Below are 27,971 nucleotides of genomic sequence, written 5' to 3'. Positions count from 1 at the left end.
TTATCAGGCGTTCGGTAACACTCCTGATTGTGTTCAACACTGTGGAAATCTGCAGTGTGCACTTGAGTGGGAGTAGTTATTGCCTAAACACTTCTGATGTTTATGCACTTCCCACAGAACTCTTGGAGCCCTTGTGTAATAATTTTCTTCAATAAAAAAAACTGTATAAGCATTAATCATCAAAATGTAGTGAGATCTTGTAGTTTGGTGGGTCAGGCAGCTTGCCTGGGTTCTGCAGAGTGCAGTTTGACATTTTTTGGCATTGGCAAGTTCAGGAAGGGTTGGGTTGGCTGTGTGTATTGGGTCTGGCTGGGACAGAGTTAACTTTCCCCATAGCAGCCCTCATAGTGCTGTGCTTTGTATTTGTTGCTGGAAAGGTGTTGGTAACACACCAGTGCTTTGGCTCCTGCTGAGCATCTACTCCCACAGCATCCAGGCTGTGTCTCCAACATCCCCCTTCCAAAGGCCAGTAGGCTGGGGGTGGGCAAGAGATTGGGAGTGGACATAGCCAGGGCAGCTGAACCAAGCTGACCGAAGGGATATTCCATACCTTGTGATGCCTGGACAGCAACAAAAGCTAAGGGAAAGGAGGAGAGATGGGGGAAGTAATTATTAAGGCATTTGTCTTCCAGAACAACCTCTACATGTACTGAGGATCTACTTCCCAGGAGGTGGCTGGACATCTCCTGCTCATGGGAAGTAGAGGATTAATCTTTTTGTTTTCCTTTGCTTCTGTGTGCACCCTTTGCTTTTTCTTTACTAAACTACCAACACTACCAGCTTATTTAACTAGAAAGCCTGGTGAGAACACGTACATTTATGCATACCATTCAAGGAGCTGAACTATTTTCTCTACTCTCTTTTGTCTCCCTTTGTAAACTCTTAGAGAAATGTGGCATAGCACAATTTGATTTTACAGTGATCTGTCATGCAACTGGCTATAACTTTTTAGGACTGGGTTTAACCCTGTGGCTGAGTTAAGCTAGCGAATGCTTTTGTAAAAGGGGAGGTCCTGTTCACCCACTCCTCCCTCTGCTCCTTTATTCCTACCTACCAGTAAGCACTGCCTCCTTCCTACTGCCTTTGGTGCTCACTGGGCCTCTTATGAAGTTGATCTAACTTGCTAACCTGACAGAAGTTTTTTGTCAAGGTAGTTGTTTGTCAGTTTGGAGCTCAGCTGGCACACGGAGAAGTGGGAGCTCATGTCGAGGAGCAAGGAGGGTGAGGGAAGTGAGACTTCCCCACTTCAATGATCCGCTCAGCAATATTGCCAAAATGCCCCAGCTGCAGTCTCAAACACATGGTATGCTGCACAGCAAGAAACTGGGAAGAGACAAAAGTTTGTGATGGTGTCAGAGATACGTGCGTTCATAATTTGTGTGAGGGCTTAGCCCCGCAGTGCCTGAATAAGCCTAGTGATGGCAGCCAGGTTCATCCATGAGCCCAGATGGCCAGACAAGTCCATAGAAATGAGGCAAGTTGGGGATCAGGCCAGGACCTCAAGTTCAAAGCTCAGGGTCAGTGTCCAGATCAGTGAGGTGCCTGGTACAGTACAGGTATGGCTGCAACAGTGCTGCAGCATAGCTGAGGCGGGGGCCAAGTGTGAGGCCCTCAGTTGGAAAGCCACTGCAGAGCAAAATGGGGGAGAGCACCCAATAAGGCTTCTCAGCAGAGCTTTCTGGAAGAATTGTCTTCAAGGCTAGACACTTGCACCGTTATTGAAGCTGACCCCGAGCCCAGGCAACCAAACGCCCACTGAGGCGAGGTAGAAGGGTTGTTCTCAGAGTTCTGGCAGCTTTCTAAAAACATGCATTAGTTCAGAGCCAGAACCGCAGTGAAGTAATAAATGTTTTGACTGGGGGAGGGTGGGGTGAGGGCGTGTGAAGGGGGGTGGAGCGTGCAAAACTTTTTATTTTCCAGTGCCTACAGTATCTGATTTTTTTCTATGTTCTCCATGTTGTAGGTAGAGAATCAAATAGTACAATAACTCCAAACACAAACTCCAAACTCCAGAAACAAAAAGATGGTGTGTTTGGAGAATGATAGATATTTTCTTACAGTTGGATTTACCCAACTCATAGCAACCATAGCATCACTTATGTTACCTCCTTTCACACACAATAAATGGAAGATTCCCATAGATGAGCTACACTGTGAGTTCACAGTAGGAAGTCCTGTGCTCTGCTCTGTGTCAGCTATGAATGGGAAAGCTAGACTATAGGATCCTGGATCTTCCCTTTCACATATTCATTAGACAGCCATAAACAAACACAACAAAATTTATAGCAGTTTATATGGGACTGTGGTTCTAACACACACTCACAAAGCCTTTATAGAAATCACATGTATAAAACAAGAAAATACACATCTTTAATAAATTCTGGTTCTATCCTTCACTGAATTAGCATAAACAGGAAAATGACATGGCTAATGAATGATGAATAATTTATTATGACATTTAAAGAAAAATCTTGTCTAAAGACAGCTTACATTTAAAATGTTATAGTCTTACAAGAAGAATTTACTTGTCATCATAATACAGTGGAATTATTCTCTTAAGTAAATTGAAATAATATACTTGGTATAATTACTTTTGAAATGTAAATGTGTGTAGTTCAAAGGAATTCCCTTCTCTCTTTTGCTACACAAACTGGAATCTTGTTGAGTTAGTCACTCAGTTCTGCTTTAACATTATGTCACCTGCTAAAGGTAGAACAGTGAAACTAGTTTAGTAGCGGCTGCTTTAACTTGATTACTTCAAATGACATTTAAAACACAGATCCACTTTTCTGTTATGCTTCTAAAGATGAAAATACATTTATCTCTTCAAATTCACTGGTCCTGACCATGAGATTTTGACGTATGGGCAAAGGTAGCATTTGATATTCTGAGTTTTGTAAGACTGCTGTTTATGCAGAACTTAAATTTGCAAGACCTCCTGAGTGTGGTGAAGATGGCTGCCCAGATTTCCATAGGAATACGTCTAATTAGAGGGATGCTAACCTGTACGAGTTTTTCTGCAGCCTTCTCACTGTGGCTATTCCCCCCTCAGGTAAGTAAAAATCAAAGTGGTTTGATCATTGTCTTTCACTGCCTAACAACTCACTCCAGTCTACAGTGATGAAATAACTTCTTCTCACTTCGAAGTACGTCTTTGATTTTGCTTTTGTCAGTTAGGATAGAAAACTTCAAAGTGTGAAATATCTTTCATAATATTTTTAAACCCTTTCAGATAAAGCTAATCTCTGTGGGGATCTCGAACAGCATGATCAAGATCAGATTTATTCCATATTACAGCAGTAACAACAAGAAAAGGGCCCTTTCTAAAGAAGAAGGAAAAAAAAAGGCCCTTTCTAAAGCAATTGCAAATACCTACTGATTGCTGCTATCCTCTAAATTCACGAGATTTGACATGAGCTTATCAGAAGCATCCCTTGCCATGTCTGCAACTGTTCCTCTTTTCTGTGTGCAAGCATGAGGCATCCCGGGTTCCAGTTTTATTGTGTCAGGAAAAGAGGGTGATTCGTAAAGGACTGCTAAACAATGATCTAACAAGAATGTGATGACTTTGTGAATACTTCATATGCTTAGCCTGTGAAGTGCAATTATTACACATTGGCTTTTAAGAATTTATTGTGAGTGTGCTTTCATCAAGCTTTATAGGAACTGTGAGAAGAATAATCCTGAAGGCAATTAAGTGCCTTCTGAAATTAATGTCTTCCAACATAGCATTTGAGGATCATGCTTACTTTATAGCAATGCACTTCCAGGATTCTGGCAGAGTGACATAGTTGTATACTCAAGTCTGGGAATAAAATATGAAAAAAGAGCACTAAATTAAAAAACAAACCACTTTTTTGATTAAGAAATGGGGAGGGGATGCTTGTCAGGTGACATGCTCATTGGAACACTCTCAGGTCCTGGGGGAGGTATCTGAAAGCAGCTGAGGCCTTCCCTGGCTCTCAGGGAATAATGGGGCTTAGCGAAAGCAAGTGTGTAAATGGACTTTTTAGCATGGGGCAGTCCAAGAGAAAATGCATTGCTGTAAAGAAGCTGTCTAGTCAGGGCTCACAAAAACCACTGCTTTTAGAGGATGCAGATGCCCAAGAGGAAAAGCTGAAGCCTTGGAAAGACTTGTTTACCTTTTCCTCCTCTACTTGAGCACATTGGTTTTGTTAACCTGATAACACTGGGTTTGTTTTTATTTTGTTAACACTGTTTTATTTCTGTTAACCCAGGCTGCTATTTACCAGTTTGAACATATTTGCTTAGTTTTGATACATATTCATTTTGGAGGAACGCCTTGATAATTACATTTGCTATTTGCTATCCCAGTAGCTCAGGACTTGAATTTGTGGATTAAATCCTTCTCTATCAAAATCTCTTTAGTAATCACTGCTGCACATCTTTGCAAAATGTTGTGCCTAGGTTGTGTACTCCAGAAAGTAAATTAGGCACTAGTTACCCTAAGGAGATCATCATTCCATCAGGCCTAGAATCTGCTCCTTGTATTTGGCAATATGTTGGTTCCAAACTCCCCAGGCCAGGGCTTATGTATGCCTCTCTTTGCTGCCTGACCTCCCGGTGCTGATGCTGGTGGTTAATGGCTGTTGAGACAACTGCTTCATCATTTGGGATCTACGCTGTTTAGAGGTGCGTAGGCACCTCCAGAGTTCATCAGCTCTGTCCAAACAGTATGGTGGTTTAACCCCATGCATCACTGCTAGCAAGATCCGCCTAGCACTTGCCTCCCTTGGCCAAGATGTACTTCAAAATCTCACCATGTAAGCCCATTGTACAGGGCACCCTACTTACTGCCTTAAATATCCACATTTGATTTTCTTGTGTCAGCTTGCTGTCAACAAGCTGGTACACGTGAAACTGCAAAAAGACGAGATGCAGACTGGCTGAATGGAAGGTCAGGCAGTTTCTATATTTCTGTGGCTCTGAGACAGTAGCACTCAGCAATGCAAAAATTGCTCCCTGTCCATTTCATGGAGAGTACAGCAGAACTGTAGAATGATGGCAACACTGGGGTCACACTAGCATCTGCAAATAGACCACATCATTCTTCAGCTGTGGGAGTATCAGAAATGGGATACTAATTTCAGGATGTGGAAGGCCCTTCTGGGCCTTATATCATGAATGGAGAATTAGTTATTCTGCCTTTTCAGAGCTGTTCTCGGGTGTCTATACTGATCCAGAAGTGGGGTAGGCATCATCTGGCCACAGCATTCTCACTAAAGATATGGGACTATCTTACTGTTGGTGAGCTCTGTTCCTGCTCCTGTAACTGCTCCTGTAGCAAAAATGCTCAAGGCCATCCACTAACTGCTCATTGCTTTGGTGGAGAACCCCATGCTGGAGCAGGTTGGTATGACCTGCAGGAACTGCAGCCTGTGGAGAAGTCCACACAGGAGCAGGTTCTCCTGACAGGAACCATGGCCCTTGGAGGACCCACACAGGAGCAGACTTTTTTCCTGAAGGACTGCAGGAAAGTGGAGAGGACCCACACTGGATCAGTTCTTGAGGGACTGCAGCACAAGTATAGGACCCATGCTGGTGCAGGTAAGCAGTATAGGGGAAAAGCATGAGGAGGAAGGACTGACAGAGGTGAACTAGTGCATACTGACCATAATCCCCCTCTCCCCAACTACTCCTGGACCACATTGGTGGTAAGGAGTAGAGGAGTCAGGAATCAAGGGATGAAGTTGAGCCTGGGAAAAAGGGGTGTGGGGAAAAGGTGTTTTAGTTTGTCTTTGCTTATTCACACCATCCAAATCTATTTTACTGGCAATAAATTAAATTAATTTTACCCAGGCTGAACCTGGTTTACCTGAGATGGTAATTCGTAGGTGATATCCCTGTCTTTATCTCAACCTACAAAGTTTTTTCATCTTATTTTTGCCTCCTATCTTGTTGAAGAGTGTGGATAAGAGTGGCTGGGTGGGCATTTGGCAGCAACCAAGGTCAACCCACCACAACAGCCTTTTTATGATAAGCAAGAGCACTTGCTGGGATTTGACACTCATGCTTAGATAGCCTTAATTTGTGTATGAGCTCAGAAGATGCTCTGCCCAAGGCACAGTCTAATGGGGCACACAAAACATTTGGCTGGGCCTGAATGAGATTTTGCCTCTGATAGCTTGTTGCAACAAGCTCTCTTTTTTTTTTTTCTAGAAGTCTTTTGTATTGCTGCCCAGACTTTTCCTGCTCACATGTTGCTTTTCTGTAAAGCGCAAATGAGCAGCTTCCATTAAAGCTGACACTCAGTAGAGACCCAAGAATGACAACCATATTTCCCCTTTTCCAGTCCTTACGTTGTGTAGCCCAGTTCTGCTGCCCTGTACCTTCTTGCCCTGCTATTTCTAGCATATGCAATTGGTGCTGCCCTATCTTCTATTGGACACTGCAGGCCTGCATTTAATTCAGCTCATGATGCACTTGCCCAAAGCCAGGACTCCCTTTGCCGGGCAATATGATAATAGTGTTTGAGTGAAGAGATTATGCCTGCAGCCTGGAATGCCTTACAGGAAAAGATAGCATGATATGACAGGGTCCCTGGCCTCCATCTGAAATAATTCTTTGGAAAAAGCACGGGGCAAGGCTGCCAGTCCTTGTTGATCTAATCAGCCTCCTCCATTTGGCCAGAGCGTCTCCAACAGCCTTGCATGTGTCTACTTGCTAGCACACGTGGTTTTCCTGGGCGGCTCAAAGCACATTCAGCAAGTGTTGCAACGGAGATTTCGCTGTAAGATCATGATTAGGCATGACATTGAGCTTCTGTCCTGATTCAGGACTATGCCCCATCCTTTGTGGCATCCTTAGGGACTCCTTCCAGAGCCAAGATCCATTGCACTGTCTTGGGATCTTTGTCCTCTGTATTAGGCGATAATGAAACTGACTCACTGGAGCTCTGCTCCTTTTCCCGGCTACCTAAATTTTGTCAGACAGATCCTTCCAGAGGGAAGGGGATTTCTTTGTATGTGGGCCAACTACCAGGCTGGGTGGAGGCCAATAAGCTCAATTGTATCATTAGTCCTTGCCAGAAGGGGAAGGGGTGTCCCAGCTGGATGGATTTAGCTGGTGGTTGTATCTTACTGTTTCTGAATTGTAAACCTAGATGAGTTGATGGCTAGGGAAGATTTTATTGGAACAGTGGTGTGCCATGGTAAAAGGATACCAACAGCTGTGTGAACAGAATTTTTGCCACTGCCCTCTGAGGAGATAACTACAGTGTATCTTGAAGGCCCTTTTTATTCTTCTCCATCACATTATGGTGATGAATTAATGCACAGTTACAGGCTCCATAAAGTGAGAACCTCCAACAAGAGCTCTTCTTCCCCCCTCCTCTTCCAGTTGCCCCTGTCCTCAGATTTGTGATAGTTTCCTTACTTTTGTCTTACACTCGCATCCAGTCCATTTGTGGCATATGGGCAGTGATTGTCCACGGGGGCAGGTGGCGTTTTCAGAAAACCTGTTCCTACCTGCACAAACATCTTAAATAAAGTAAGAAAGGTGATATACTCCACCTGGATTCATGTTGCCTTTGCCTTCAGCCCTAAAATGATGCATTGCAGCATGTTCTCCATTGTGCAGGAGGATGCTGTGGGAAGTATAGTAGGCATTGGGCACTCAAAAGGTTTCACTGTTTGGTGCTCTCAGGGAGTGCCTTGAATGTGCAGAAACTTGTCTCTCTTATGAATGTGACTGCCAGAAACCCTCTGGTACTTTAAATGCAGAAAAAGACTGGGCATCCTCCATCGCTTACAGAATTTCTCCTTTTGCTGGCAGTACAAAATGTTCCCTTTTTACATAATTATGAAACTCTCTTGTGTTTATACATAAGCAAAGAATTATATACTTTTTGACAATGAGCAGCAGGCCTTTCCACTCTATAGCTTGTTTTACTGCGCTTTTCTTCTTCTTCCTTTTTTCTTAAATCAAAACTTTATCCAGTCCTTCTATAAGCTTCCATTTTATCCTGACAGGCTTAGGTCATAAATCCTTCTGCTGTGGTCTGGAAAACATCCCCAGACTCATTCCCAGATGTTGTGTTCACTTTCTTATCCAAAATGTGCACCCTGTTGGTGGATCTAAAGTTTTAACCCAATCATGGGTACTTTTATTCACAGTGCCGTTATAAACTGCACGTTTTCCAGATCACTTGCGAACTCGATGCATAAATAGCTTGACTAAATCATGAAATTTACCAATTTGAATTTTCCCCTTTGTCCGCTAAATTTGTCCATCACCACCACACAAACACATACTGGTTTTGTTTTCGTATTAGTTTGTGTATCTACAGGCAGTAGGAGAGGGAATCAATTAGCTTGTATTGGAGGATCAAGACTACTTTTAATGAAGGCACATGTATTTGCTGAGGAGGTCCACTGGAGCAAGTTCACAGCCCCCATTTTGAAAACCTCTCAAGCTTTCATTCAGACGGTAGCTGTTTTGCTGTGCACAACATGGGGTCTAGATTTCTGCATGCCATGATGTGGGCCACAAACATTCACTTCTTAGAAGTCTGAAGTGAAAAGTCTGGGTTGTTTGTCCATGGTCTAGAAGCAAGTTCTTTGGCAACTGGACCCTGAAAAATGCTGATATCATGTGTTAAAAAAGGAAGGCTCTTTTATTTTTAAATACTTAACTCTTACTTGTGCTGCTTACTACATTGATTTACTTCCGTGGACCTTCAGAACAATCAAAACTATTTTAGAATGCTTTAAGATACCCTTGACTCTACCAGCACAGCACCTCTGGTCGGTTAATGGCTTTTAGAAAGCTGTACGTTCCACGTAATGTGTAAATGATATATGACATGCTATTCCATCTTTTTGGTTGCTGTAGCAACATCACACTAAACTACGCATTAGTCAGTAGTCCAGGCCAGCAACTGTCTTGTTTCTAACGCATGGTTTGCACATTATGAAGACTATTAGAAACAAATGCTGAAGCAGATAATTGACTATATAAGCAGTTCCAGTGGAAGAATGTGCACGAGAGAGCATTACATTGATTTGGATTAGAACTGAACCTGTATATTAAGCTTCATACATAAATCTTCCAAGTTCCCCTCACTTCCTCTTTGTCCATGCAAGTACATGTACCATTTTTTATACACATGCAATGAGGAAAAACACATGCTTCAATGGTAGTTAAAAACAGAACTAGAAGTTCTTTGTGGTGACCTAAGTATCTCTGTCCTGTATCTGCAATACTCAGTCATATGATGTTGCTGCATTTGCCATGGTTTTTCTGTTTCTGTATATGATATGATGACACAGATTTTAGGAAAATCAAGTAGAGAGGCCATATCTGAAAAACAGCTCTCAAAACATCCTTCCCATGAGAAATGACATGAGATATTAAGGAACACTACTCAGGAAATTGAAAATAAAATTTGAATGTTTAAGTATGTTCTAGATAAGGGATAATGTGTTTTAAATTTTGGTATGAGCAAAAAGGAAATGCTTCTTGTATGTAAAACTATGAATTTATTTTTATTACAATAGAAGAGTCTAATCAAAGAATTCTTACTAGCCTAGATCTAATTGTTACAGAAAAAGAAAACAAGGAATACAATTTCAGAAAAAGTCTCAAAAATAATAATAATACAATGAAAATTGTTGTGCATACAATGCCTAGTATCTACCTCTTTTTCTCTGTTCATCTTTTTGCTGCCCCTGGCTGCTAAGGTCAGCAATGCTTGTCTGCCTTGAGCAGAATGGAAGAGGGAGCATTGCAGCAAACCTGCAGTGCTCCAAGTCTTTCACTGAGAGGAGTGAAATGTTGATGCTGAGGTGACTTGCTCTTCTTCGCTGGGAATGATACAATATTGGTGTTCATGGTTTCTTTGTCCCCTTCTTTAGAATACACTTTGAGCCATTTTTATATGTTTGCCAATGTTCTGCACTTGCTGTTTATTCATTGGTCAGCCAGTTTACATTACTTCCATGTTTACTCTACTTGGTGGGTTTTACATATTTTGGATATTGTTCCTCATTAATTTCATTTTGCTCAGCTTAGCGTAGGCATTCTTTAATTGGCCATCAGTGAGGTTTTTTTATAGCCCTTGGAGTTCTAGTGTCAGCTTCTCCCCCTTTTCTTATCAACCCATGCTTGAACAACTCTGCACCGCATCCTGTGTCCTCATTCTCAAGGCTTCTGCTATCAGACCAGGCTTGTATTCCTCTACGCTGTACCATTATGCCATTATTAAATATTTCATTGTATCAGAATAACTACATGTTACTACCATATATAAAAAATGCAGTTGTACCATACAAAAAAAGTGAAGTAAAAGTAAAATAAATTACAAAAAATTATTACTACACCTAAACAAACTCCCCAAAAAGGTGCAGGCAGGCCACAAAAAGTTCAAAGTAAGCCTGACAAGCCTCAGTCCTGTGGGCCTGCAAAGCCAGTACGGTCTGCAGCCCATCACTAGCAATGGCAATAGTGTGTTTACAGGGCCACAGGGCTGCAGTAGAAGACAGATATACCTTTAGAGAAAAATGGAATTGAATTTGAGATGCAGTTTGATCCTGGACCACAGTATGACAAGCATCAAGGCGTTGTGATTTAAAGTATCTGTAAACACACTTAAAGAAATGGGAAGTCTCACATTAAATCAGTATCTGGAAAACCCAATATAGGTAATTTGAACTGACATGAATTTTTCAGTTTGCTTGTCAAGTAAATGCAAGATAGCTATGGCAAATATTCAAAGTGTTGCCATTCTTGAAAGAAAATAATTGAAGCTGTTGTTCACTTGGTAAACCTTTACATAAATAATCCCTCCATAGTTAACTTTTGTGAATTACAGTTTATCACAATGAGAAGGAGGTTGATGACTTGACCATAAAATAGAAAAGAACTTGGTTATCTTAAAAAGTTGATTGAAATTCCACTCTAATTAGCAAATACTTACAGTTTTACTTTCAACGATGACCCTGAATGTGTTGATATGGGTGCAGCCTTCACGTGGTTTGCTTCCTAATTTCTGAGTAATTGTTCTCTTTTATTGCATCACATTTTTCCTCTTGTTCGAAGATGTATCCCTACTGACTATACCAGAATTATTCCAATTAAAGTTGGCACAAGCGGCAGTGAGATCAGGAGGATAGTCTTCTGTCAAACACTGTGATTTTGTTTTTCTTTCATCATGCAAGTTTTCCATGCATTCCATTTAATGGAAAAACTGTTAATTTGAGTTCTGTGGGTTTTTTCTATTTTGCCCAATGAAGTAGAAAGCTACTGGCTGGAAGTCAGATGTATTATGTCTACCTTCAGCTACGCTAAATTCAGTGAGATTTATCTGTATAAACTGGACTAAATGTGGACAATGCAGAGGAAAAGAAGGGATTAAAGTGTACATGGGGTTGGTATAACAGTTAAAATAATTCGGTATTTAACTTAGAGGACTGCTTGCCATGTTTTTATTACTGGTCCTTGTTAGAGATAAGATAATGGCTCAGATGAGCTTTTGTCTAACCAGTCAGAAAAAGTGCAGTGATTTAGAAAAATAAAAATGTACATGAATATTTTTTCTTTCCCACATAGTACTCTTAAGGGACTGATTAAAACAAGAGTAAGTTCTATTGCAGATTCTGTACACGTTAATTGCAAAGTTTAGTTGACTTAATTGCCTATGCTTACCAACTGCTGGTGTCATTGCTGTATCCTACTTCTCCCAACGGAAAGATCATGAGCTAGCATTCATAGACACTGAATATATTGAACTAACAATGAGAAATAAATCAAATCAATGCTTTGCACTATAGAATGGAAAAATGAAGATACCTAAGTCTTTTGTTTTGGAATTTGTTTATTTTCTGATCAAGCTGGGGATCTTTTTCTGGATTCATGGAATATTTTAGTACTGAACTTGGTGTTTGGCATTAAAAGTGGATCCTGGCAATGTCATGGAAGGAATAATTCTGCAATTAATACAGAGTTTCATCTTGGGTCTGAAGAAATTGAATATACATGTTTGCTGTATATATTCCTAGTATTTTTTTTTCCCATTTCATCTTGAGTAGCCATTTTTCATTCTCAGTAGCACTGATTTTGACAGCAATAGTTACTGAGGATGGTTTTGCAAATTATGTACACAGTCTTACAGGCAAGTCAGGCTTCTTGCAGTGTCACTGTTAACGTATGTCTGAGCTCCACTTGGTGCAGCCACTATTCTGGTGTAAGAGTACTTCAAAGCCAACACTTCTGTTGTCAGAAGCAGTTGTAATGTTTGGCTTAATTGGAAAGATAGTGGGCAAGAAGGAGAATCTGCATTCTTAATACAGAATTAGGAAATAAATATTATTCACTGTTCAAATGTACTAGTAATAAATAACAGTTGTTTTCTTGGGAAAAAGGCTGCTAGACAAACTCTAGGACATTTCAGCCTAGTTCCTTTCAGCCAAGCAGTACCATAATTAAACCTTTCCTCCTTCAAATCTTCATCTTTATCTAAGGTCAGAAATCCTGATCTTGCATCACACCAGTCTGAATTGTAAGTATTTTAGATGGGATCCGTATTTTTCCTGGTGATCTCATTGCTATGTGTCAGTATAATCAAGCAGAATAGAAGAGGATAACATTTTGAATTATGATTTGGAATGTTGGAGAGTTACAGCGACCAATTAAATGGCTTTGGGCAAGATAATGATTTCCACTAGATTTCATAATAAATATGCTACTGAAATTTAAAAGGAGATCCAGCAAGTTTGAGATAATTGCAAGCTTGTGGAGGGTAGCAGGAAGAAGCAGACAGAAGTTCCAGTGAAAAGCACTGTACGTCTCTAGTAGGGTATGTTATCTTTAGATAGGAATAATCTTCTGAATTATCTCCTGTGATTTTTCCAGATGTCTGTAGGTGCCTAGTGTGGCTCTTAGGCAAAATCAAAGCATGTAAATCCATCATGTGCAAAATCTGTATGGTGCCGGTATTTTGATTTTGAAAGTTCCCTAAGTGTTTAGGCTTAGGCTTCCACATGAGTGCTGTTGGTGTGGCTGGAAAGACTGGCCCTATTCAGCATGCTGGAAACACGACTAATTCATACCAGCAGTACAGCTCCTCTTTTCCCAGTTGTAAAATACATTCTTTATTTAGGAGTGCTCCTGACGGAAAGTAATTTCCTACCGTATCCTTAAAGTTTGCAGATCAAACCTTGGGTCCTATATGCAAAAGAGTAACAATAATAGAGCACAGTTCTCCTCCCTCACATACCAGCCTCCTTGGGCTCTTCCTGCGGCAGCCCCAGCTGCCTCACCAGTCCATCGCTGGAGATCTCTTTCTGGGCAGCATAAACAGCAAGAGCTGCAGGAGGAATTTGATCCATACCTGTATCCATCTGCTGAGCCTCTGTTGCCCTGCCTTTGCTGCAGCTCTTCCTCTACCATGCACAACCTGTGACAGAGTGGAACAAAATCAACACTGAGCATATAAAATCCACAAAACTTCTGGACAAGTGGAAACTGAAACTTATCATCTAGGCCCAAACCTAATTAATATCTCTCCTTCTTCAAGAGTGTGTGAGGTTTGCTTTGTCAGCCAACAAAAGCTCTTTGTTTCATTGGTATTTAAGAAGTGGTTGTCATTGTAATGGAAGCTCAGTTATGTATTCTGTATCAGTACGACCTTGTTCCTCTCATATTTTTAATCTTGTTTAAATAAAACCAAGGTTAACAGGACACTGATAGAGATTTTGCAAGGATTTTTGGGAAATAAGGCGTCCAATGACTCAAGCATTTTGTCTCTGATAATGCCTCCTTTACTTTTAAGTAACCTTTTTCTCTGAGCAGCTTGCCCATGTTTTTTGCTCTTCTTTTCTGTATACCAGCTGTCTGCATACCAAACAAAATGGTTGAAGGTTGGTATGTCATGATAATAAAACTGAAATATGTTATTGCAAGCTCGTTCATTCATAGGTATTTTATGTGGTACTGTGTTTACCTGTTTGGCAAATGTCTAGATTCAGAGCTGAAAGAGTTCCCTCATTAAAACAGTATTCCTCTGCATTAAAACAGCCTTCAGTGATTTTTTCACTAAAAACAGATTTAGCTGACGGGATCAATGCATTTGTGACTGAGCCACAGATTGTAGCATAAAACTTACAGGAAATCTTTTGCAAATTATAAAAAAAAACAGCAATTATTACCCATAATAGTACATTCTACTTTTTTGACATAACATTTTTCAGCCCTGTGCTTTAGGCAGCGGTCTTCTTTTCTGTTGTGGGAAGTGCTGAAGGTCTGCATCTGCAGCACAGAATTCTCTGCTGCTGAGATTCAGTTTTTCATGGCGTTGTTATGCTACAATCAGTCTCAGAGCTGAGTTTCAAGCATGCTTTTACCTACATCTACTTTCTAGAAGACTTTCCTAACTTATTTTCTTGATAATTTTCCTCATAGCTTCCTTAATTTGATCTGCAGTTTTGCTTTCAGCTTTCTGCTTGTCTGTGTGGTCTTTCTTAGGCAATAGGGCATTAGAATAACCAAGATAACCTGGTAGCTTCTTCTCGTTCTTACCGTGTCGATTTGCATTATCCTGTGACGGAGCAGAGGTGCTTGCTTTACTCTAAAGGAGCTCGGGTTGGCGAGAGCAGACGGCCGAACGTTCTGTGACTGAGCAGGGTTTTGGTGCTTTTGTAGAGTCACAGAAGTAAAAGAAAATACTTTGTTACCTCATGGCTGCAGAATTTATTGTAAGTGCACTTTTCAGTGGCAATGTATGTAAATCTGTGGGCTTCTTTTCCTGGGCTTGTAAATCATTAACAGAACAGTATGTGTGGTCAGTAGTCAGCATACGTTTTAAGCGAATAGTGCTTACTTTCATCTAGGGCATGTGGTTGCAGCAAAGCATAAAGCTGGTAAAGGTTCAAATTCAGCAATGCCTCATCTCTAGTTGCAAAAAGGGCATCTGGAATTTTATATTTTAAAGGTACAGCACTTGCTCAATATGTAAACACTCCTTTTCCTCACAGACAAATCCAGCTACTGAAAAGCAGCTCGTGTATGGGTTCTGCTTAAAGTAATCTTTTCCTGCTTTACCCTCTTCACCTGGAGTCAGTGCACTCAGGCCCTTTATTTCCTTAATGAGAATTAAGTGGCTTGTCCTCACCCTTGAGGTCTGTACGGGCTCACTGCAGTTACTCAAACCCCTCTGTAACCTGTGCCTCCACTCCACCCCCTCTTTTGTGCTCTCACGTGTCAAGGTTATTGTTCTGTGCCTATCAAATGCATTTAGGTCAACATAAACTTTGTTTTACCTCTTTCCTTCCTCAGTATAAAAAACATTTAAGCGACAAGTTAATACTTGATCTGGCCAGGACAGGCTTGAATTGATAATCTGTGTTTTGTGATATTCAGGCTTATTTCTTTCACAGAGGTTTTTATGGAAGAATCAGTCTCCCCATTCTTGGCTTCCAAGAATACTTTTATCAACACTTACTACTTCTAGAAGTTCTTCCAAACCCCTTTGTAATTTGTGATTTTTCTGCCCGATCCTTCTTGGCTTTTAAGGCACTAGCCATAGGAATGCACCATAATCTGAAATTTGAAAAATAAAAATGCAATGTTATACAAATTATTTCTATCAGTAGCTTGTTTAAGAATATTATGCAGTGCAAAAATGTTTAATCCTTAAAAATCATTGAACTATACATTATCTTAAAAATAGACTGAAAAAAATATACTAGACCAATTTTTTTTAAAGGAAATGTTATGTTTTTCCTTCATCTTTTTTTTTTTTTTTTTTTTTTTTTTTTTGCGGGAAGCAATGTACAATATTTGCCATACAAGCTTTAATGGTGAAATAACCTTCCAAGTTTTATTTTCAGCTGTATTCAAGGTATTTCACTCACTGTGCCCTCATAGAAAATGGAAATAACAGTAATTTCTGTGCGCTTTATGAAGTGTGAGGCAAATTATGAAGCTATTATGAAATTGGGCAGGGGAAATTATAAATTGTTCTGACTATTTTTTTGTACTGGAATTACCTCAGTGGAGTTGAAATCAGCTGTTTACTGTAAGGGATGTACCGTGTCTCAGCTTATTTATATGAATAGTTCCTTATTTACCTGAATAAGGAACTGTGAAAAATTACACCAGCTGATGCTACAAGTTCTTCTAGAGTCCTTTCAGAAAATGTAGACAAATGCAACCAGTGAGTGGAAAGAACGAATATGTAGATAATGGCATTCAAACGTGGAGCAAGTAGATGTGTCAAGAGAGGAATCCCAAGGGCCTACAAGGTGTAAAAGGAATGGTTTACATTGAGTTTGAGTTTGTTAATCTGTGGGATGAACCTTGTAGCTAGTTAAGATTAAACAGTCCTGGGACAAAGTTGTGAATGACATTAAAGCATCAGAAGTTTTCTTCTAGTTATCTTCTTTTCATGCCATCTGAGTACAGAAGATGCGTTCAGACTCCCTCTGCGAAGCTGAAATGGTTTTGCATGTTGATCTGTCCAAAGAGAGGGTCTGTTCCACCTATTGGGTTGCCTTGGAGGTCAACAGTGCTCCCAGGAACACAGAGCCGGAGGGCTCCATTTTGTCAGAGCCCCACCAGCAGCCCATCGTCAGGGACCATGTCACGGGGCAAGCAAAGCTGTGACAGCTCAGGGTACAGACAGCAGTGAAGAATGCAAACGTCCGGTGTGCTGGGACCCAGCTCAGCAGTCAGGTAAAGGGAGGACTCAGCCAGCACCAAGATACCCACTTTGTACAGAGTAGTTTGAATTGTTAAATGGGGAATGCTGGGTGAGTGTGCAAGGTGCCAGGGATTATCTTTCCATTGGGTTGAACAGAGTGTCTTACAAATCAGAAAAGACTGAGTCAGATTTCGTTTACTTTTTTGTTCAAGTGAGATTCTAGTCTCACTGATTTTTAGCTTCAGGAGAGTTTTTTGTTTCATTCAAATCAGCTCTGGGATCTTACTGGTTTATTTATTAAGATGATGGGGGAACACTAAGAATTTGCATTTGGGTTTTCATTTGAGCTGTTTATACACAAAAAAGGGAGATGATTATTTTTATCTTCAAATCAGTTTAATAACTGAAGGTACTACTGGAGCCCTGCTGCATTATATTAGTATCTTTCTGAACCCATTTCCAGACTGTTTCCACATAGAATCATAGCATGTTTTGGGTTGGAAGGGACCCCTAGAGGTCATCTAGTCCAACCACCCAGCAGTGAGCAGGGACACTGCTAACTAGATCAGGTTGCTCAGAGCCCTGTCCAACCTCACCTTGAATGTTTCCAGGGATGGGGCCTCCACTACCTCTCTGGGCAACTTCTTCCAGTGTTTTACCACCCTCTTCCAGTGTTTTACCTCCCTCATAAACAGCATGGGTTTATTTAAAATAAAGATGTTACATTTCCTGTGATCTAGAATATGTTCTGAGTTAGAGTGCAACTTTTTTAGTCTTTCTCAAGTATTCATAATCTACGTACATGCAGAGAAAAAGGGCATTGCACTCCCCTTACAATTAAAAGAATCCATCAAAATCATCAAAACTTGCAAGGCTTATACCACATAAGCACAAGCCAAAAGCAAAAAAAAAAAAAAAAAAAAGGGAAAGCATATGAGAATCTCAAAACCTTATTGTATTTTCTGTTGCTGAGTAAAGGCAAGATGCTGCCTTTTCTCTACACAAAAAACTTTAGTGTATCCCCCCTTGTGGAAGCAGCTTCAGTCTCTTGCCATAGTAAAGAGAATAGCTTATGTGATCCCAGGGCCATGGGTAGCTACCTTGAGCCTTAGGATCTTAGGGACTAAGAACAATGAACTCATAATTAGTTATTGATATAACTGCGCTCACTTAACAGTTCTAAACTTAAACATTTGTTGTCTAGTGATCTTATTTAACAGGCAAACAATCTTTCTCTCACAGGCTCCATGTTTGCAATGCAGGTCAGTTTAGTGAAACGCTAGTGCCACCCAGTAAAGTGTCTCTTTCTTACTCCGCAGATGTAGGTTTAAATAGCACCTCTGTGGGGAAGGGGACAGTGGGATTAAAAGGAATGGACTAGACCTGGGAACATGCAGGTCTTATGAAAATGACATTGAAAAATGAATTCCTACCTATACTAATCTTTTTCACCTGAAACAACAGGCAGCTGCGTCAAGCTAAACTCTTTCTAATCTTGCCAATTCCAAGAAGTACTTTTTCCATAAGTATGAAATGTTCTTGAACCATTTCTTTTTCACACAAGGTTTGAATAGGTTTTGTTTTAGCAGTGAGTTGGCATTTTTTGTGCCTGCTTACTCTTGTGTGATTTTTTGAGTATTCATCCTAAAATGGCTAGGGATAGGATATATAGGATATACCAGTCAAAATGTAAATTCCTTTTCTGAGCCTATAATGAAATCCCTAATTTCAAGACTGTTTCATTATCAGCCATTTCTCCTGTGAGTATGAGAGCCCACAGGCTGGTTCACATTCTTTGTTGAGCTCCTGGAACTGTTTACCCTACCTCCCTACCAAGACCACCTAGTTTATTTGTAGCAAAGTAGGTTTCTAACTGCATCCATACACACCAGACATGAAGAGAGGGATGACCAAATTGCACAATGTAACAAGGCTGACTTGGTAATTATCTCGTACATATCTATTTCTAATATTTTTGTGGTTTTTTTAGATCTGTTCACTGTTGCATTTGACAGTTCTATGGGAGCTGATGAGATTTATTTTATATAACTCATTCAAGAAAAATTAATCAGAATTATTATTTCAAGTTGAGACTTCTATGAAGAAACAGCGGTAGCTTACTAAGGTTCATTTTCATGATCTATTTGAATTTTGTTTTCTTTTGCAGAAGTATTCATGTTCATATTAAGTTGCTGCTGACATACCCTTTTTTATGTAGGTCAAGTGCATTTTTCTTTTTCCTTGATTGTTGGTACTTAGCCAATGTGACTGAAGGAACTGCAGTTTTCATTTTACACTGTTTTTGTTTGCTTCTAAGAGGGAGAAAGAGCCACAGACATCATAGAATGAATATGCAGTTACTGCATCAGAAGATCAGCCTAAAATTCAGACAAATGCTCCAAGAGAGTAAAAGTTTGGGATTACAACCAGAGAGTAACAATAGGACAGTACAACTATAAACAGAAAGGAAAATGTGGGGCTGCATTTTCCTAATAGCAATCTTCCAGTACCTGCAGGGAAGTTATTGAGAAGACGAGGGCAGGCTCTTGCTGCAGGGCATGGTAGGAGGACAAAAGATGACAGCCATATATTGAAACAAGAAAGGTTCAAACTGAATGTATTTCTTCACCATAAGGACAGTCAAACAGTGGAACATGTTGCCCCAGAGAGGCTGTGCAGTATCCATCCTTGGAGATTGTCAAGCTGCGAATGGGTAAGCCCAGAGCAACCCATCCTGGTCTCATAGGTGACCACTTTCAGCAGAGGATGGATTAGAGATCCCCCAAGGTCCCTTCCAAACCGAATTATTCTTTGATGCTTTGGTTCTGTGCTGTTCTACTTAATCTTAATAGGTCCCATGAAATTTAGGTGACCCTGCTGGGTCTTTCTACTGCTTTTGTTTTCCATTTTTAATGCATTTCTTACAATCTGCTTCCATACAGACACATTGTCTTTTTCTGTCTGCAGAATTTCCTGAATTTAATGATTCCTGTCTGCATGTCCCACACAGTTACCACTGCTTTTTGAATTTCTCACTAGCAGTGCCCCCAGTGAAAAGTAAAACTTCAGTAGCTTATATGTAACTGGTCTTGTTACTCTTGGCAATAAGATTTACCTGCCACATCTAGCTCAGTGTAATTAATGCATGCAGAGTATGTGTGGATACTGTGGTTCCTAACCATAAACCTTGCGGGTTTGTTTACTATGTCCTGGGTAGCTCCAAATGTTCACAGCATTTCGTGGAGTTCTAAACAAACATGTTGTATTTTGCTTTCCACTTTTCTAACTTAAACAGCTGTTGTACATCTAGAGTTAAGGTCAACTAGCTTTTTTGGCTTTCTTACTTGTATTCAGGCAAATACCATTGATTTGTTCTTCAAGACTGTTTTTAGAACATTTCTTTTGAATGGAAAGTTAAACAAATATATGCGTCTGCATGTCTAATTCAACAAACACAGCTAGTTGGCTAATTTGAGTCTCCAAGGATGGTCACTCCACAAGCTCTCCTATGCAAACTTTCACTATTTAATATACAGCTTGTGAAATATGAATTAAATTGCTGAGTAATTGATTTCTCAAAAAAACCCAGCAAAAGACAAGTTGCTTTGTCCTTTTCCCCCTACAACTGTCTTCTCTCCTTCCTCACCCTCCCCTCCCTTCCTCATGCACATGTGTACAGACACATGCACAACAGGAGACAGAACTTTTCCTTTTATTTCTGTTTTCCATATTTCTCCTGACTGCTACAGAACATCTTCTCTCTTCTTACTCAGCAGAGGTCTATTCTTGATCCTCTTTCACTCTCCCTCCACATCTTATTCTGCATCTCATCTGCATCTCCTCTGAATCAACAACTCCATCTATCTTCTCTGTGGTGATTGCCCATGAACCTACATATCCAAACCTTTCCTTTTGCCTTTTGTCCAAACAAAAATATTGGCATGTCCCTCTGACATTTCTTTGTGAATTTGTTACTAGCAGAGCAAGCTAGACAGGGCTCCAGGACACTTCCTGATCAGTCACCCAAATCCTTTGTCTCTCACGTTCTTCCTTAACTACTGTGGAAGACTGAACCACCCTGCCAGTTAAGCAGCAAATCACTTTTCACATCTGACTTCAGATCCAGGCTGTCTTGCACATTCCTTTGCGTTGCTATTCTAAAATATTGTGTTTCCTGCCCACCAGATCTCTTTATGTATTTTACATTAAGCAGCCACTGTACAATAAACAGAAAAATTGGGCAAGGAGCAAGCAAACCTCATTCTTTCCCAACCAAGTACCCTAAACACTAAGCTGTAGTCACATTCTGTCCTGGTTATCTGTTTTCTGTCTCTGTAACTCTTGCATTCATAGTCAGAATGGAAACAAGAGGGGTAGAGAACAATTCTAGCTCAGATTACTCTACGCCATAAGAAATACGAGATTTGGGATTGAATTTCCCTAGGATGACATGATAATTCAACTTATGCCTCCTGGTTTCTAGGCAAATGATCAAAAAGGTCTATTTTTATCAAAGTGAGGCAATAATTTGTAGTCCACATGTTTTTTAAAAGCCTATGCCCTGTTTTCTCAGGTGGCAACCCATAAAAGAGAGCTGTGTGCTCAGAGTGAACAGAAACACTGTTACAGACTAAGCAGAAAAATAAAATTTAAATTGCTCTAAAATTACAAAATAATCATTGGAGATTTTGATATGTGAAACTTCTTCTGGTTTACTAAGGAAGTGAGGCTAACAGATCTCACAGTCTATAGTCCCCATTCCTTCCAATATCGCATTATACTTTTGCCCAGTATAAATCATATTTAAAAGAGAATTCCCAGAGATAATAGAAACATTACAATTTTTCTGAAAATTGTGAAATTAGTAGAGAGACCCTAATTAGCATCCTCCTCGTGTGAAAGGAAAATCGTGAAGAATTCAGTTAACCTTGCATTCCATTTGGCAGAAGCCCATTGGAAGGTCACCATATGCATGCTGGCTGGTCAAGCCAACTTGTGTATTAGCCACCCCATCAGCACAAGTTTATCTCCAGCCCACCCATAGCCTTTCAGTCTCTTGGCCAGTGCTGTATCATAGAGTTTGTCAGGAAGGAGGAAGCTGGTATTATTGTGGCAAAGTGAAACAAATTCTTAGAAAATCAGGTTTTATAAGTTCCACTGTTCATGGAAAAACATGGGTTTTTTTCCAGGCTGGTCTCAGCTTTAATCCTGTGTTATTGCCATGTTTTAGAACTTAACTCCTGTTGACTCTGTATTGCAAAACTGTTCATGAAAGAGCTTTTGTTCTCACAAACTTACAGACTTACTATATTCAAGAGCAAAAAGAGTTAGCAGCGGCCAAGTAATGTTTGATGAAACTGAGGGCGTAAGGAAAAAGTAATGTCTCTAAGCCACTCACCACACAGTGGCACCATCGACATAGGTCAATACCACTGTGTGGAATGGAACTATTTGAAAATAATTTTGTTTCATACCAATGGTCTGTGATTCAAACCTCTTCCCCTGGCTTGAGAAGAAGGATGGTTGTCCTGGTTTCAGCTGGGATAGAGTTAATTTTCTTCCTAGTAGCTGGCATAGTGCTGTGTTTTGGATTTAGGATAAGAACGTTGGTAACACCCTGATGTTTTAGTTGTTGCTCAGCAGTGCTTACAGAAGTGAGGGGTCTTTCAGGTTCCCATGCTCTTCCATCTGTGCCAGAAGCTGGGAGAGGCACAGCCAGGACAGTTGACCCCAACTGCCCAAAGGGGTATCCCAGACCATATGACATCACGCTCAGTATGTAAACTGGGGAGAGTTGGCCAGGGGGCAGTGACTGCTGCTGAGGGATGGGCTGGGCATCAGTCAGTGGGTGGTGAGCAATTGCATTGTGCATCACTTCTTTTATCATTATTTTCTCTTCCTTTGCAGTCCTGTTAATCTGTCTTTCTTTCAACCCACAGGTTTTACTTTTTTTTCCAGTTGTCTCCCCCATCCCACCAGGGGAGGGAGGGTGAGTGAGTGGCTGCGTGGTGCTTAGTTGCCAACTGGGGCTAAACCATGACAATGGTACATAAATCATTGCAAAAGCCAGGATGTGTTTCCTCTTCTTCTGTGCTGCCATAGCCATAGCTGGCATGGAGCCCATCTCCTCAATTCACAATGTCCTTAGTCAGGTACTCCACTCAGACTTCATAACCTAGTACTACTTCCATCAAACAGGTAGGAGGCTTTGCTGGGTTTTAATGTCAAATAGAGTTGTATAAGTAAAGCTGCAGGAAAAACACAGACCTGCATATTTCGTAGATGCTAAAAAGAACAAAGACTCATGTTCCCCAGTAATGAGAAGTGTGCTGTCATTCTGAGGTTTTTGTAAAGTGATAATCATTAAAATGTTCTGGGATGTAATTTCAGTGCAATCACTGAAAACGTCACTCAAATAGAAATGCCAGGCATATAATTCTTGTTAGAGGTTACCAACCTGAATGTTAATGGAGGGAGAGAAAAAAAAAAAAAAATCAAGAAATGACAGAGCTTTTATTTTCCATGCAGTTAGCCAAACACAGATGAACTTTCTGAAGAATGACAGTTTGTTCCCAGGTTGAGAATTTATATGACTTATTTAATGGTTTGGCTGTAAAGTCAAAAATAAAGTGGTTTGTAAAGGAATTCGGTCATTGGCTGCTGCTGTTGTTATGAACACAGTTCCTCTAAAAAGGAATCAGATTTTGACTAATGGAAAACTATTATATAAAAGAAAATAAAAAGGCATTCAGGATTAGAACCAGAATTTCCTGAACCTCAGTGCCAGTTCTTATACATATTCACCAGTGGAAAATGAGCATAGCGGAGCTCTAACGCTAAGTTCTCAGAGCTGGCCTCATAATCTCTTCCTTTCTCAATGAAAGGAATTAGTTAGATATTTTAGCTTAGTTTTTTGAGTGTTGTCCTGAAGGGTTAGACAGTCTTAATTTTAAAGGACCTGGAGTGCTGTGTCCAGATCGGGGCTCCCTAGTAGAAAAAAGACATGGGCATACTAGAGTGAGTCCAGCAAAGGACCATTAAGATAATTAAGGGACTGGAGCATCTCCTCCATGAGGAGAGGCTGAGAGAGCTGGGACTGTTCAGCCAGGAGAAGAGAAGGCTGAGGGGAATCTCATCAGTGGGTGTAAATACCTGATAGGGGAAGTAAAGAAGGTGGAGCCAGGCTTTTCTCAGTGGCATCCAGGGAAAGAACAAGAACCAATGTGCACAAACTGAAGTATAGGAATGTCGTGGTTTAACCCAGCAGGCAGCTAAACACCACACAGTCGTTAGTTCACTCCCCCCACAGTGGGATGGGGCAGACAATCGGAAAAAAAGGTAAAATTCATGGGTTGAGAAAAAAGCAATTTAATAGGACAGAAAAGGAAGGGAAAATAACAATTTTAAATTAAAATAAAAAACAAATGATGCACAATGCAATTGCTCACCACCCGCTGCCCAGTCAGTTCCTGAGCAGCAGTCCTGCCCCTCCCCGGACAACCTCCCCAGGGGTTTTTTGCCCAGGTCCCACACTTTCCAATACATCCACCTTTCCTGTCTTGATATATACAAACAGGTATCATTCCCTTAGTCTATGGGTCATCCTTCCAAAATGTCCATTGAGTCCATTGACTTTGGGATGCCTCTGTCATAACAGTCCTTCAGGGCTTCAGGAGGGATGGTGTGTGGTGTTGGGCTGTTGTAAGCGGAAGCCACTGTAAGCACATGGTGCTTGCCTTGGCAGGTTTGTGGGAGCATGATCTAATCAATCTGCCAGGCCTCCCTCTATTTATTTCAGACATCGTCCTGCATACCAGAGAGGCTTTAACCACTTGGCTTGCTTGACTCCAGAACATGTTTCCCATTCATAGATAACCTGTGCAATAGCGTCCGTGGTCAAGTCCACCCCTCCATAACAAGCCCGTCTGTATGTTGCATCTCTTCCTTTGAGGGCCTTGAAATGGCCCTTATGCTGCGAGTCCAGATCCACCTCAGACACTTCATTCTTAGCAGCCTGATCCGCCTGTGGGTTGTTTTGATGTTCTTCAGTGGCCTGACTCTTGGGTACGTGAGCATCTACATGATGTACTTTTACAACTAGGTTCTTTTCCTGAGAAGTCCAGATTGGTTTGCCTCTACGCTTCCAGTTACTTTGCTTCCATTGCTGCAGCCACCCCTACAGGGCATTTGCCACCATCCATGAGTCAGTATAGAGATAGAGCACCGTCCACTTTTCTCATTCAGCAATATCTGAAGCCAACTGGATGGCCTTCATCTCTGCAAATTGGCTCAATTCACCTTCTCCTTCATCAGTTTCTGTGACTTGTTGTATAGGACTCCATTCAGCAGCCTTCCATCTCTGACACTTTCCCACAATAAGGCAGGACCCATCAGTGAACAGGGCATATTGCTTCTCATTTTCTGGTAGTTTATTATACAGTGGGGGCTCTTCAGCACACATCACCTCCTCCTCCGGTGATACTCCAAAATTTTTGCCTTCTGGCCCATCCATGATCACTTCCAAGATTCCTGGGCAACTGGGGTTTCCTGTTTGAGCCCATTATGTGATCAGCATGCCAAAACGTAATGTCATGGTTTAACCTGGCAGGCAGCTAAACACCACACAGCTGTTTGCTCACTCCCTCCGCCCCTCCATGGGCTGGGGGGAGACAATTGGGAAAAAAGGTAAAACTCATGGGTTGAGAAAAAGACAATTTAATAGGATGGAAAAGGAAGGCAAAATAATAATGATAAAAGAATATACAAAACAAGTGATGCACAATACAGTTGCTCACCACCCACTGCTTGATGCCCAGACAGTTCCTGAGCAACAGTCCTCCTCGCCCTGGCCAACCTCCCCAGGGACTTTTTTGTTCAGCATGACATCATATAGGATGGCATACCCATTTGGCCAGTTGGGGTCAGCTGTCCTGGCTGTGGCCCCTCCCCCCCCGAGTGTCTTGTGCACCTCCAGCATCCTCTCTGGCAGGGCAGTACAAGAAGCTGAAAAGTCCTTGACTTAGTGTAAGCACTGCTCAGCAACAATGAAAAACATGAGTGTGTTATCAACATTATTCTCACACTAAATCTAAAATACAGCACTATACCAGCTACTAGGAAGAAAATTAACTCTGTCCCAGCCAAAACCAGGACAAGGAAAAACCCCTTAAACATAAGAAGAAACTTATGTACTGTGAGGACAGTCAAACAGTGGAAAGGGTTGCCCAGGGACATTGTGGAATTGCTGTCCTTTGAGATATTCACAATCCAACTAGACATGACCCTGAGATGACCCTGCTTTGAGCAGTGGGATAGGACTCTGCGATTTCCAAAGGTCTTCCAACCTCATCTGTTCTGTGATTCTTTGAAACATTTACTAAAATTCCTGCCACTTGGATATTTTTAAAAAATTATTTACAATGAAATCACTATTAGCAATAATTCTGCTCATGAATAATCCCTTCAATCTAAAGTCCTCAAAGTATCTTGGAAACATTAATTTCAATCAACATGGAAATTATAAAAGTGTCATTCAAAAGATAAACGTCTCAGTGGGATTTACTGTCTGCCCATTTTGCAGTTGGGCAAGAGATGTCCAGGATATCAGAGACTAAGCTATTGGCAGGGATGGGAGCAGAATTTTGGAGCTGAGATCTAATTCTCCCTCTTTGTCAACAGAACATACACCTGCTTTCTGAAACTCACTTCTATGTTCCCCACCTCTTGGTTAGTACCTGGAAGGTGCCTCTGTGATGCTCTGCCCTTGACATTTTCTTCCTCCTCTTATCCACAGATTTGTGCTCCAGAACCTATGCTTTCACTAGGGAAAGTAAAAATAGTGTCAGGTCTTACACAGCAGCAGCAAGTCTCTAAACTGAGAGCCTAGTTTTAAAGCCTTTGAACCAACAGAGAGTTGTCTGATTTTAACAGTTGCCCCCTGTATTTCTGCAGTGTTTATTAAGATAATGATATTACTGGTGCTAGCAGTGCTTTCTGCTGATTGTTTACATATCCAGTTCATGCATTTAGCCCATAATCTAGAGTATTTGCCCTATCATGGCACAAACTATTTCCTATCCTTTTTATTTTCTAGTAATGGATTGATTATATGTATTTAATTCACTGAGTGGCAAAAATGCATGAATTCAGTGAAATAAAATTGATGTCGTATCAGAGTGTATACTAGTGAATTTTATTCCATAGCAAAACTGGCCTTGAGAAGCTGCTACTAAGCCTCAGATTTCTGCAGGAAAATGCTTGCTTCCTGAAGAATTTGAGCAAAAATTGTGTCAAATCAGGAATCGCTCCAGAACATTTTTCAAGATTTCACATCCATTTACTGTGCTGCTGTTTTAAGACTCCACTTACTATTTATATATTTTACATGTAGCAATTCATGGTCTGTAGGCACTATATTAAAAAAAATTCTCAGATGCTATGATACTTAGGGCTAAAGAAAAATCCAAATAAAGCAGTGTGTAACTCCCATTACTTTCATCACAGAGAAGACCGAGAAATCTCAGAAAGTAAGTTCAGATCAATAGAACTCTCAAACGAGAAAAGAGGTTCATACAGACAGCATAGTAAAGGACTAAGGCCATGTGCTTGATTGCTGAGCCTTGTGAAGTATGAACATACCTTTCCTAGAAATTATGCTTGGTAATAACACCAAAAAATAGATCTGTCTGACCTGTGAAATTCTCGTGAGAGTGAGTGAGTTTTAACACATGAAATTGTCAGATGTGAAGCATGTAAAGGAAATGTAGTATTAATGATACAAGAATAGGACATGGAAAAATGGGATAACAAATGGTTCCTGAAACTCTCGGGGTCTTAACAGCCTTTTCCTCAGTAGAAGAGTCTTGCCTTTGCCACGTAAAGGACCTTAAGACTGCTTTCTTCTTGCATCTGCTATTTGCAGTTGTCCCATGACTACATCACTGACATACAACAGAGCTTTAATACTGTGCTCAAATAAAATATACACGTGTATCTAGTCTCACAAATATATCTGCTCAGAATGTGATCCTGTAAAAGGAACCACAGCATTTGTTTACATTTTTGAATGTGTTTGTAAGTTATTTGAAGGACAAGGTGATTCAACACTGAGTATTAAAATGAAAAGGAGTAAGCTTAAGCTAATAAATGAATAAGCTAAGAATAAATGGTCATACTTTGTATAACAACATGGTTGTTACTGTGCACTTGTTGACTTAGAGATTTTCTGTTTGTGTATACTGTTATATATACATAATTGTGAAACTATTCAAGGCATACGCAGGTATAAAAAGTAAGCACTCTTGTTCAAATCAGA

Source organism: Egretta garzetta, unplaced genomic scaffold (assembly GCF_000687185.1).
Source record: "Egretta garzetta isolate BGI_Z169 unplaced genomic scaffold, ASM68718v1 scaffold59, whole genome shotgun sequence".
Classification (NCBI taxonomy): domain Eukaryota; kingdom Metazoa; phylum Chordata; class Aves; order Pelecaniformes; family Ardeidae; genus Egretta; species Egretta garzetta.
The sequence above is the reverse complement of the archived record's forward strand: the minus strand, read 5'-3'. Positions refer to the sequence as shown.